The sequence below is a fragment of the Phaenicophaeus curvirostris genome, chromosome 6 (genome assembly GCF_032191515.1).
Source record: "Phaenicophaeus curvirostris isolate KB17595 chromosome 6, BPBGC_Pcur_1.0, whole genome shotgun sequence".
In the NCBI taxonomy this organism is placed as follows: domain Eukaryota; kingdom Metazoa; phylum Chordata; class Aves; order Cuculiformes; family Cuculidae; genus Phaenicophaeus; species Phaenicophaeus curvirostris.
Genome location: NC_091397.1, coordinates 5,656,744 through 5,669,087, shown reverse-complemented (window position 1 = coordinate 5,669,087; position 12,344 = coordinate 5,656,744). Strand labels below are relative to the sequence as shown.

The following is a 12,344-nucleotide window of genomic DNA, read 5'->3' as shown; positions in this document are numbered from 1 at the left end:
GCATTGTTTAGGATCTCCCTCAGGCACAGAGGTGGAGAGAAGGCCTCCAGGTCACACCCAGCAGTTCCTTTTAGCAGCATATTGTAAATATTTGGGACAAAAGCCTTCTGGATCCACTCGAACAGGGTTTTCGCCAGTGCAGGAAAAGGCACACATACTAGCAAGTGTTTCATTTAACTCTGCATCTTGGACCTTTCCTAACTCTCCAGATACTTAGAGGGATGGGAGGTGACTTCAGACCAAGCAAAGTCACTTCATGGACTTTTCCACTGGAGTCTGTGGGTAGGATAACGCGCAAACCCCCATGGTATCCAAACATGTAACAAGCACTGATAATGCATTTGTCCAGTTACCACCAGGGCAATGGAATGTTTTACATTCCTGCCCCTGCTGCAGAGTCAAGGCCCCACACAAATGAATAATTCCAAAGTGTGTAAGGGGTTTGCAGCAAAAGAAAGACCCCCATACCTCCCTGCCCCCAAACTAAACCATACCTCTTGGATTCCTACACATCACCTCCAAATAGGCAAAAATAATAATACCACTTTCTGAGAAGAAGACCTGGATGCATCTCCTTACCAGGTACAGATGAACTGTCATGGTGCTGTTTTGGATACAGGTTTGGCTTCCTATAGCCTGGTTCTAGTCTTGGGACCTCAGGATATACCATTGCTACCAACAAGATTGGTTAAGGGAGCAGAAAGAGGGAGCAAATCCTTGTGCGTATGCCATGCCACTTTTACAACAAGATTCAACCCTCTCAGTAACTTCTTCTTGTTGTCTTTCCATTGGTAGGCCTGTAGATCTACTTTATACCTTCTCTGGCCCTTGTCTTATTTGTTTCCGTTCCCCTGTAGCATCAAAAGACATCCCCACAAGTGCTGGCATGCAATAAAAGTGCTTCTTGTTGCAATGCAATTGATTTCACTGTCACTGAAGAAGACAGTATCACTGAGGACTGAAATAACCTCAAACTAGCTTAATTGATTAAGCAAAGCAGCTGAAATATATCTCAGTACCCTGTATGGGCAGGGGTATTAAAAGCAAAAAGCAAAGCAAACCAAAGCTTAAGAACACCAGCCTCCACCTGTGCTGAAAGGAGACAGATGAGGGGAAAACCGGGGACGATTTTTCCTCATTTTATTCAGTCTCTGTCTCAGCTTCACAGAACTGGAGAATAAGTTGTATTGGTAGTGACCTCTGGAAGTCTGTAGCTCAATGTCCTAATCAGAGGTTCAAGGTCACATCTAATTGTTCATGGCCTTGTTCCACTGAGTTTTGGTTATCTCCAAAAATGGGGACTTCTCACCCTCCCTGGGCTTCTTTTCTATAAGGGTGCTTCAGAGCTGTCATAAGAAAGACGCTTTTCCTTGTTTCCAAAAGGAATTTGTGCCCACTTCACTGCAAGAGGCTGCCTCATTCTTTTACTCTCACTTCTCCTGACACCTTGAACAACCTCTCTGACCCACAGTGCAACACTTTACTTCGACTTCTAGTGATATCAGCAATGAGCATCGGATTTTGGTTGTAGGGGTTCTTGTCACCTCTCTGTCCAGCCACTCTCCATCCTTTGCTTTCAAACTGAAACTGTTTAACAATTTGCTGTGGAGCATGTAGAAGTGCTTCTGACGACCAAAAGTCAGTTCTCATTAAACTGAATATTCACTAGAAAACTGCGCCCAAGGAAAATCACTAGAAATTGGGTGCCTTTGAAAAATTCCACCCATTCTCAGCATCCTCCCCCTCAGCTCTCCTGGGTTTTAAATATTAGAGTAAGGAGCTGCTGGCTTTGATACAGTAGTAGTACTTCTCAGCCTGAGGTATTTCCTTTCCTGGCTTTCCTCCCTTTCAACTCAGAGATTCTTTTTTTTTATTATTCTGTAGTATTTGCCCATTTCCAACACCTCCCCCACGCAGTGTGATGTCAAATCAGCAGCAAGCAGGCCAGCAGGAACGTATATTCCCATTACCTTCAGCGCTACAGTGGAAACTTTTAAAACACAGCCAGTAAATTCAGCCTTCTGCAGGGCGATTGCTCAGCAGAAGTCTCTCTTGCAAGAATGTCACCATGTGCTTCCCACAACAAGGCAGCCAGAAGGCTCCTGCTGCTACCGGCAGATGGCTGGACAGTCAGCCACCACAGTGCCAGGACACTCTGGACAGCTTCACTAGGATGCAGGCGAGCGGTACTATTGCTGTGTGGCTGAGGAGAGAATGCCAGACCACAGCCAAGGTCGGAAAGACCCACAATGTGCATTTTTGGAAGGCTTTCCTCTCTCAGACCCAGTACAATTGCCTAGGCAAGGACAGACACTTTCCAGTTGTCATGACCCTTGCTCAGCTCTCACCCTTCATGCAGTCCTATTGGAGTCAGGTCCTCCAGCCAGTATGAAAGTTCCCCTATAGAATTGTTTTCTCTTTATTAATTTCCTTATGATATTAATTTTGTCCCATATCAAAGGCTACGAGAACAGCAGTACCTTCTCTGTCTGAGAACTGAGACAGAGGTTAACATGAAAAAAAATTATCCAGAAACCATTTTCTTAACCAGTACCACATAAATGAATTACTAAAAAACCACTTCAGCTTCCTTTTTTTTTTCCGCCCCAAAGTGAAACAAATCCATACCCTGCATGGACTATAACTCAACCACAGTGTTAGTAGATCAGCCATCAGAAGGTGACAAGTCCCAAGGAAGAAGAGGTATTAAGGGATACCCACAGAGTTATTTTGGGATCCAACTGTTTGTTACAGGTCCAAACTTCAACTGATTTCAAGGAGTTAAGTGTACATAGGGTTCTGGGCTCAGCTCCAAGGCCTGGGAGTTGATTTATTACTCTCCCCACTGACCCAAAAAAAGAAGGTAGATTCTGTGCAGCTCTCACCACATCAGAACAACACTTATATTCAGTAAGGCAGAAGAGATGCCCATCTGCTTGAAGAAAGAAAAAAAAAATATAAGAAATTCTATGTGAAAATTGACTAGAAGGGAAATAAACCTGTGAAGATTCTGAATGTGGTCATGGGAGGCTATGTCCCAAAATACGCATGAGCTCCTAGGCTTTTGACATGAATATCTGGCGCTCTATAATACTCTTGCTACTGCTAGGGACAGTGGTGATCTATTTATTTCATTACAGATCATTGCTGTCTGGGTATTTTAAGCTGCTGCTAATTAACAATGTCTGCTTCAGTTGCCAGTATAACATTAATCTGGTTTCATGTAGTTTTAAGTGGATTGAAACATTTCCATTCGTAATATTTCTCTCATGTTCTTTCTGCAAACAAGAAAGGGAAATGCTGATCAACCTGACAGATAAAACAAACATAACAAAGGTGGATCATTTAGATCAACTAACATTTATTATGTAATCATTGCATTTTCCCAAGTGACAGGGGACAGGACAAGAGGGAATGGCCTCAAGCTCCGCCAGGGGAGGTTTAGGCTGGACATTAGGAAAAAATTCTTCGCAGAAAGGGTCATTGGGCACTGGCAGAGGCTGCCCAGGGAGGGGATTGAGTCACCTTCCCTGGAGGTGTTTAAGGCACAGGTGGATGAGGTGCTAAGGGGCATGGTTTATTGTTTGATAGGAATGGTTGGACTCGATGATCCGGTGGGTCTCTTCCAACCTGGTTATTCTATGATTCTATGATTCTATGATATTCCCATCTTCTTGGAGTGCAAGTTAGGTTTCCTGCACTATAAAAAGGAAGTGTATTTCTTGATTACAGAAACCTGAAATATATTTCTTGCCACAAGGATTAAAATGAGCCTCTACAAAGCAAAGGTTTATGTCTTTAAAAACACCCTGTCACCACATATTTTGTAGTAAAACCTAAGTAAGCAACTTGACAGTAGAGCATCACCTGTATTTTTATTCAACTTCACCATCCTCCTCTTGATCTGAGAACTCAACCCACAGTGTCTTCATTACAGTCTGACTGGAAGGTGAGCAGGCAGTCCCCTTAGCAAACATGTCCTGCATTTCTACACCTAGTTGGACATCTTCCCTCCTTCAGTAACATCAATAAACCTGGGCAGGACTTAGCTTGAAAATAAGACCCTAAAATGTAGGCAGGTAAGCGCCTTTGTTTACACTTGTCCTCATAATTGTGAGCAGAGAGCTGGGCCTTGTTTTACTTGTTCAGTTAGATAGCCAGTGCCTCTTGACAAGCCTCAGGATAGTAAAAATACCTGTGCACAACTTGCAGATGTAATCAAGGACCTTTGGAGGACCCCTGTGTGGCAGCAGATGGAGCCCGTACAGGGGGCTCAAGGTGATCCCAAAGACACAAGGCATTATGGTGGGAAGGGAGCTATGACCCTATCCAATACAGTAAAGTGCAGGATAAGTTCATGTGTTCAGTTGATTTCTGTCTATTCTAGAGAAGACTGACTTATCCTCCAGAACCTGCTGTCTGTATTGATTGAATTTCCATCAACTACATTGGGAACTCAGACGCCTAGACCTCATTTGGACACTCAATGTTAGATGCCAAAATTTTGTAATCTGAATTTCACACTGAATTGCCTCTTGTGTGTGCTGAATCAGGTCACGTTGCCCTCAAGCAGAGAAAGGCACCATCACAATGAGCTGCTCAAGCCAATGCTCACTGAGATGATGTTTTCATTTGAGGACACTAAGAAAACAGGGATCTACCCAGTCCTCCAGGACAACGTGTGCTATGAAAAAGCTTGGTTGCAAGAACACAAAGGTTGCAAATTACAGACCATAAAAGGTACAGTGGAGAAGGCTATAATTCATGCTGCCAAGACACCATCATAATTCAGCCACCTAATATGCTTCCATTATGATACTATCTCACCCAACTCAAGAGCAAACAAAAGATGATGGCGAAGCCAAGAATATAATTTACCTCTCCTGGATACCCACATTGTGCCTTAATCACAAGAGAAAGTGTTTGCTTTGCAGCATACTGTACCTGGTTCACTGTGCAACCAGTGTACTGAATGAGGTTGGGGCCCTCTGCTGAAATATGCAGGACCTTGTAAAAAGAAATCAAAACAGGAGAGCAAACTGAACTGATGTGAACAGCCTCATTTCTAGCAGCTTCTAGTACCAGGGTGCTTGACTTTGCAACCTTTGGAATCTTACTATTGTTCTTGGCTGGACTTTCTCCAGGTTAAAAAAAGAAAACAAACAAAGCAATAATGTAAGAACAAGAGATCTTTTACATGGAAATGTACTGACTTTTCCCACATGTGTCCAGAGCAAAATCTGAACCTGTAGATAAAAGTACAGCTCTTTATAGCTTGAAGGAATGATTGATGGTAGTGACAAGTGGTTATCTCCTGTTTGGAGGCATCACCAGAGGACAATACCATGCATGCTCTGTTACTTGGTAGGTGAAGGAAGAATACTGGAAAGGAAATTTTCTGAATTCTTCAACTGGATCTGGGAAGATCCATTCTCCAGAAGAGGCAATTTACCACGCAGGATATGCAGGAAATGCAAACCTGAGGTCTCTCCACATCAGTTCACTGGCTGGGAAGAGATCTTCTTTGCTTACACACCATCCTTTTCAAGCTCTGTTTCTTACCCCCATATCAGCAGAGAATTTCTCCTGTGGAAGTGCTTCTGTTGCTTGGAATCCTCTGTCCCATTCTCTTCCTCAAGTCTGCTCTTTCATTAGATCTCCCAATTTCTCCTGTAAACTTGATGTTCAGACTGTAGAATCATAGAATCATAGAATCACTAAGTTGGAAAAGACCCACTGGATCATCGAGTCCAACCATTCCTATCAAGAAATGGTTTAATGCTCTACTCAGAGTGAGGGATATAGATGAAGTGTTCCAGGTTCATAACAAACTATTCTAACTGTCTTGGACACATCAGGCAAACAATTCAAGAGAAGGGGGCTTCTGGAAGAAATCTTGTTCTCCTGCACTCACGGCAAGCACTTTCCCCCACAAAACAGCCTATACATAACCTGTTCCCATATTCCCTTTCTAATCTCAGCCTGGAGCAGCATGTGTGCAGCCCATTTTACAGCACAAGGACCTAATTACATTTTCCAGCTGTGCAGCTGACTCCTGCAAAGCAAAATAAAGCCTACTGATGTGCATTTCTTAGCTACCACTCTTGGACCTCTTGGAAGCAGTCCACACCTCCCAGGATAAGTGGTCTGAAGGATGCCTGGTGCCCTTCAGCTTCCACCAGAAGAGCTTTTCCTTATCTCATCCTTGCTCTTTCATGAATGAGACCATCCATTTCAACCCAAGCCCTTTTAACATCTCCTCAGACTGCTAATTGTCCTCTGCAAAGTACCACAAAACCAAACCCGTTCTCTACTGCACCATGCTGGCTCTGAGAGCAACTAATGGTGATTATTTCCCTCCCTCTTGCAAGAAGCCTGCCAAAGGTCTGCATGCCTCTGCCTTTGCAGCCAGCAAGCTATTCCTCTGGCTCAGTGGGATTATGTGAAGGTACCATCTCCTGACAATGTGGAGAGGAGCCCAGGTTGCTCTGGGAAGCAAACCTGCTGCTTTGAGGTGGTGGTTAGCAAGAGTCCCTCAAAGGTGCCACCACAACAGCCAAGATACAGTGTGGTGGATAATTGAAAGGAGGGATTTAAGAACAAGAGAGAAGATGAATGGTTCTCTCAAAGCATCCCTTGCTCAAAAAACCAAAAGCGATGTCAATGAGAAACACAGGCCCTAGGCAACCACAGGGAGTCTGTTTAAAGGAAGTTCATATTCTACCCCTTACAATGTTTCATGGAGCATTTCATGTCGTGTAAGGGATCATCTAACTTTATCTCCTCTATACAACAGGCTGTGAGACAATCTTTTTTTGGAGCTTGACAATGTAGATTTGGAAACAGTTCTTCACTGAAAAGGAGGCAACAGTGCTGTGTGCTGCAGACAGGAGCAGGAGGTACCAAGGCACCATAATCCAGGGGTACCTCATGGGCTCCAGACTGCAGGTCCTGGGAAAATGCTCCTTCAGAATGCAGCCTCCAGGGTTTGGGGCTACTTTCCCAGTTAATCCTGGATCTCCAGATCATCCTGCAAACCAACCAGTTTGGCAACAGAGAAGTCTGGATGAAATCAGAGCTGAACTGCAGGGCTCTCTGGAGGCGAGCAAGCGCAAGGATGCTGGTCATCACAGCAATGGCCCAGCTTTGCTCAGCAAGCAGAGTGGAGTAAGTACAAGTTGGACCTGGCATGATCAGACCAACGTACAAATGATTACCTAGAAGGGTTTTACACACTTTAGACACCTTGTTTAAGCCTAACTTTTTCAGGAGGCCCCAAAATAGCACTTATGACAGTATCATCTATGAAACAATGCATGATAACCTTTGGAAATAGAGCAGAATGAGTTATAGATTAGCACATCTGAACTGTTATGGACACCTTAGGGAAATTTAGTGTGAGTTAGTCTGGCCAGTAGGTTAAGAACCTGAGAATGTCAAAAGCGTGAAGTGTTCGGGACTTTTCCTGGGGAAAAGGCTAAGAGAAACAGCTTGAGTGTCATGAAGCCAGGAAACAAATTCTTCCTTATTTGGATTAAGATAAAATGGTGTGATTGTAGCCATCTGTTTCAGTTAGATGAGGATATGTTAAATTATTTCTCAAGAAAATAAGAGAGGAATCTGATGCCCCAATTGCATTCCCGTTCTCAAGCTTGCATCCATGCAATGTCCTCTACCTGCAGACACCTCAGTCTTTAAACACAACGCTTACATCAAATTTCTGCCTTGGCGGTCAACTTCCCTGTTATCCCTTAAAAATACCAAACCAAAACCAAACAAAACTACATCATATTTCCCTTTTGTTTGTAAGAATATAGGTTTCCTTGTTTTACATTTGTTTATTTCTATTCCACGTTCACATTTGCATACTGTTCCTCTCAGTTCCACGCATCACTTTCCTATGTCATATCTGCATTCCTTTATCGTTTATTTGTTCATTGTGGTGACCGATTATATTGTTAAGCCAAAAGTAGTTTAATCTATAACCATGAAAACCTAATCATTTAGGGGTAGGCTCTCTGAATTCTTGTGAATGATGATCTAATGTCTGAATCAGCAGACCACAGTAACGGTTAAACAGAGGATATTTCTGAGCATCCTGATGATACTGAGACCATACACATTCAGGACTGTGGCTGAGTTAGGGTCAGCACCATAAGAAAATTCAGGGTTTATAGACTCATCACACGAGGCTTGCTTCCTGCCCTAAAAACCAGACAGTGCTTGTACGGCTTTCCCTCTGCTACCTGCACCTTCTATGCCTGCTCTCGTTCAGGTTCTAACAACTTATTGATTTCCAGTGACAGAGGGTTTGGCTCTCACCATGGGAAGGCTCAGGCTCAAATCCCACATCTCATCACAGCGGCCACTTTATCATTACACAAGGCCTTTCCTTCTGCCAATTACAATAGGAAAACTGAGTAAAGACTTTCATGCCCTGATTTCCAGTAATCTTGAATAAGCCATTAGGGCCACCCATGCAGGGCTCCCTGAGTTTCTACAAAAGGCACTGAGAGGTGCTTCCACTCCCGGTAGGTATGAGCTCCAAAGCAAAGCAGCCTTGCTGACTCACAGACCCCAGTATGGCTCTTCACCAACTTGCTCCACATGAGTCACCCCACCGGTGAGTAATACTTTGCATCTGTACTGCTTATTTATGGCAGTTTTGCATTGACCATGTCAGCAGGGTAATTGTTTGTGTAGAGTAACCATGGAGAGAAAGGAAATGTTGAAGAGGACCGAGAGGTTAAGGATGAGGAGAGACCAGGAGGGGAAAATATACTCCACCCCCATAACCCCAGAATTCCCTGCATATGTGGAATCAATGCTTAAAAAGGAAATATTTGCTTGTGGCTTTTTTTTTATTATTATTTTCTTCTCCTTTCCACAATGCTTTCCAGTTAGGAGAAGCTTAAATAGCGTAAGAAGAAATAACCTTGTGGTCATGTCACCAGGGTCTGAAGTCCCTGTAAATCTTGCAAGGAATCAGGTTGGCACAGTGGTCTGTGACGAGCTTTTTCCATGAGAGCACCTCTAAGCAGATACATTGAAGGTGCCAAGCAGATTCTCTTCACTAGTCCTTTTACTTCACCCTATACACATTGAAATCACATCTCATTGATTTGGCCCAAAAATCAGGCTGCTGAGGGTAGACCCCAAAACTTCACTGCCATGTCCTCTAGCAAGTTTTGGGAGGATAAGAGTCAAGAGTGCAGGAAAACAGGTAGCTGTGTCACATTGATTCTACCAGCTCCTGCTTGCAGAGACTTCATGTGTGTTTTCTTCCCTCCATCGGTGTGGTTTGTACCATCTAGACCATCTTTGCGAGAGAAAAGGCAAAAAAAAATCCCATCATCTTAGTCTTTAACAAAAGGTGAGGTGTCTTTTTCTAGGAAGAATTCACACCTCAGGATTTTCAATAGGTGATAAAGGATTATGCTGTTATTATTATGTGTTTTCATAAATGCTTATCAGTCAACAGATATAGCCACCTACAAATGTTCTCACTGATATGGTTTAACCGTCTGTTAGAGATAGTACTTTTATCTACAATATCATTTTACTCTGTATCAACCCATTGAATGAGTCATAAGCATGGTCAGTTTTTCTCTTTTACAGTTGGTTTCCAGACCAGGAGCACTTTTAAACAACAGGCTTTCCAAGGTTGTATGCCTGGCTCAGTTTTGAACAATATTAATTTTCCCACCTGTTTCATTCAAAAAACATCTTCCTCTGCAAATCATAGTATCATAAAATGGTTTAGGTTGGAAGGGACCATGGGTACGGACACCTTCCACTGGATCAAGTTGCTCAAAGCCTCATACAACCTGGGAGGATTGGGGCATCCATGACTTCTCTGGGCAACCTGTTCCAGAGCTGCACCACCCTCACAGGAAAAAAATTCTTCCTAATATCTAAATTAAATGTCCCCTCTTTCAGCTTAAAACTGTTCCCCTTCATCCTATCCCTGAACTCCCTTATCAAGAGCCCCTCCCCAGCTTTCCTGTAGGACCCTTTTAAGTACTGGAAGGCTCCTGCAAGGTCTCCCTGGACAGGGCTGCACTTCTTTGCTGGTTGCAACACAAATCATACAGTCCCTGACTGCGAGATGTAGCAGAAATTATTCCTGCTCCTGCACAAAATAAGTTGTACCATGGATATACACAAGAAACAGAAATAAAGTCTCTTCTTTTACTGCAATACAAGGGTCAACTTCACATTTCATTTACAACGAAACTCAGTTGAAAATATTCTTTTGGCAAAGATCGCTTGGGTTTTTTAATCACTTAATGTAAAGAAAGGAGCAAAAGCAAGTGAATATGTTCATAGACTGGTCTGAGTTGTAGAAAAAGCTGTACTTTGTAGCACTGAGAACCAGTGCGCATACAATGGGTAAGCACACAATGAGAACAAGCAAGTTTAATTTTCTTTCCAAACAAACTAGACAAGGGAAAGATTATCCCTTCCCTGGAGCTGGCTTAGTGAAGTTTACTGCTATTAAAACTGCACTACCTTCCTTTTGCGGTATGTTTACCTTAGATTACACATGAAAATTAGGTATGCTGAGGTAAAAATAACTACACATTATATCAGCCTGTTGATAAGGCTCCTTTTCACAGGATTTTTTTTTTTAACTGTACTGGCTCTTTTCAAAATACTCATGCTGGGACTGGTTTCCAGCCAGTCTGTACAGCAGCAGCTCAGTCTCTCCAGCAAGGGGGCAATATGTGCTGGTGGTTACCAGCTGCAGAGGTAAAAGATGCACCCACAACATGGAGATTGAGTTCTGAAAGCAATTAAAGACATTTTGCAGTTCCTTGGCTGATGTGACCTCTTTTAGAAAGTAGCTGAGGTCCCTCTCAATTCCCACGTGGGAGGAACAGGGTTGCTGCTGGATAACAAGGTTTGTTCCAACTCATGACCACCTATTTGATGTGTTTCACAATCTCCTCAGATAGTGAAAACACATCAGTTAGTAAGAATTGCCCTAGACTGCTCTCTGCAGCCTAGATCCTGGCATGGGAAGTACTTTTTAAAATTTACTTTCACAGAAGTACCCTGACATGACTGGCCATCAGGTAACTCAAGGTACAGAAAATCTTGTAAAGGCTCCTTCTCAAAGTCAGAAAGCCAGGAACAAAATCTGATAAGCATTAAGAAACACAGGGATTAACTTGATTTCTTGGCAGAATTGAATTTACAACTTGTCTACATGAGGAAGTTATTTCAAACAAATGGAGGTTATGAATTAAAGGCATTATGGTTATGCCAGAATGGTTCTGCTTATACACTCATTTTTCTTTTCCAAATCCCTGCTTCCTTCTAGAAGGGACTGAATTGCTGTGCTAGGTGGGACTGTGGTGGGAGCAAAGCCCTGGGAACCCGCACGTGAAGCACAGGCAATGACTTACCCTGAACCCTGGGAACAGCACTGGCAGCAGGGATTTTTGGACCAAAGTTGAATATTTTCATGGAAGTAAGTTACCCTCAGGAGACTTTAAAGGTTTGCGACGTCCCAGTGTAATTCTACTCAACCAAAGAAGACGTCCAAAATAGATCAGAGGAACCCTCTGTGAGAGGATACCTTGCTTCGTGCCATCGTGCTGATCATTCTGAAAGAGTGTGGACCCACTACAATATCAGATGACTAGGGTCAGAGAAACTGAAACTAATCTAGAGGGATGTGGAAGGTCAGCAGGCAGCTATTAAGGCAGATCTTTAGGCCCTGTAACTGTGATAGAGATGTCCGTGTCGTGTTTCAAGTCCAGCCCCAGCCATCGGGTTCTGAAAATCAGATGTGTTTGCATATAAGATCAGATGAAAAATAGATTTAGGTCAGGACCTGAATTCCTTAGTGTGAGTGGTGTATCTTGCCCTGGACTTCATTTTCTGTTTCTCTAACAGTGCATCTTTCCTGCAGCCAACGAGTGAGAAACACACACAAAATGAACTGAAAATTTTCCTCAAAGACTAATGCTGTTGAGATCTGGCAGGAAAACAGAAGGCAGATTTTATTTTGTCAACTGTACACAAACACAGGCATTTTATAAATAAGGAATTGATTCAATTGTTTCCAGAGGTATGAGAGCGAGTGAGAGAGCTGAGATTTAGCTGTTAAAGACAATTTCAGGAGAGGGACAGAATTAGTCTCCAGTTGAGCCAAACATTTCCCTCTCAAAAAATAAATGAATCAAAGTCATACTCAGTGAGCCAAATTATCCAAGTGTATGCCAGCATTCCTAGTTTCTGGATTTTATGTGATTTCAGCAATGGATTGCACAGTTCTCTCTAAACGGACCATTCTGAAAGGGGTCAGGACTGCAGAGTGTCCCAGATTGGGGATT

The 12,344-nt window shown here is 43.0% G+C and overlaps 1 long non-coding RNA gene across 1 annotated transcript in view; it reads right to left on the bottom strand.

The window, feature by feature from the left end:
- The window catches only part of LOC138721812 (uncharacterized), a 67,643-nt gene extending 56,128 nt beyond the window's left edge, over positions 1–11,515 (bottom strand). The window contains exon 1 of the long non-coding RNA XR_011337620.1: positions 11,412–11,515. This is a non-coding gene — a long non-coding RNA (uncharacterized lncRNA). The remainder of the gene's footprint in view (positions 1–11,411) is intronic.
- Positions 11,516–12,344: the final 829 nt, after the last annotated feature.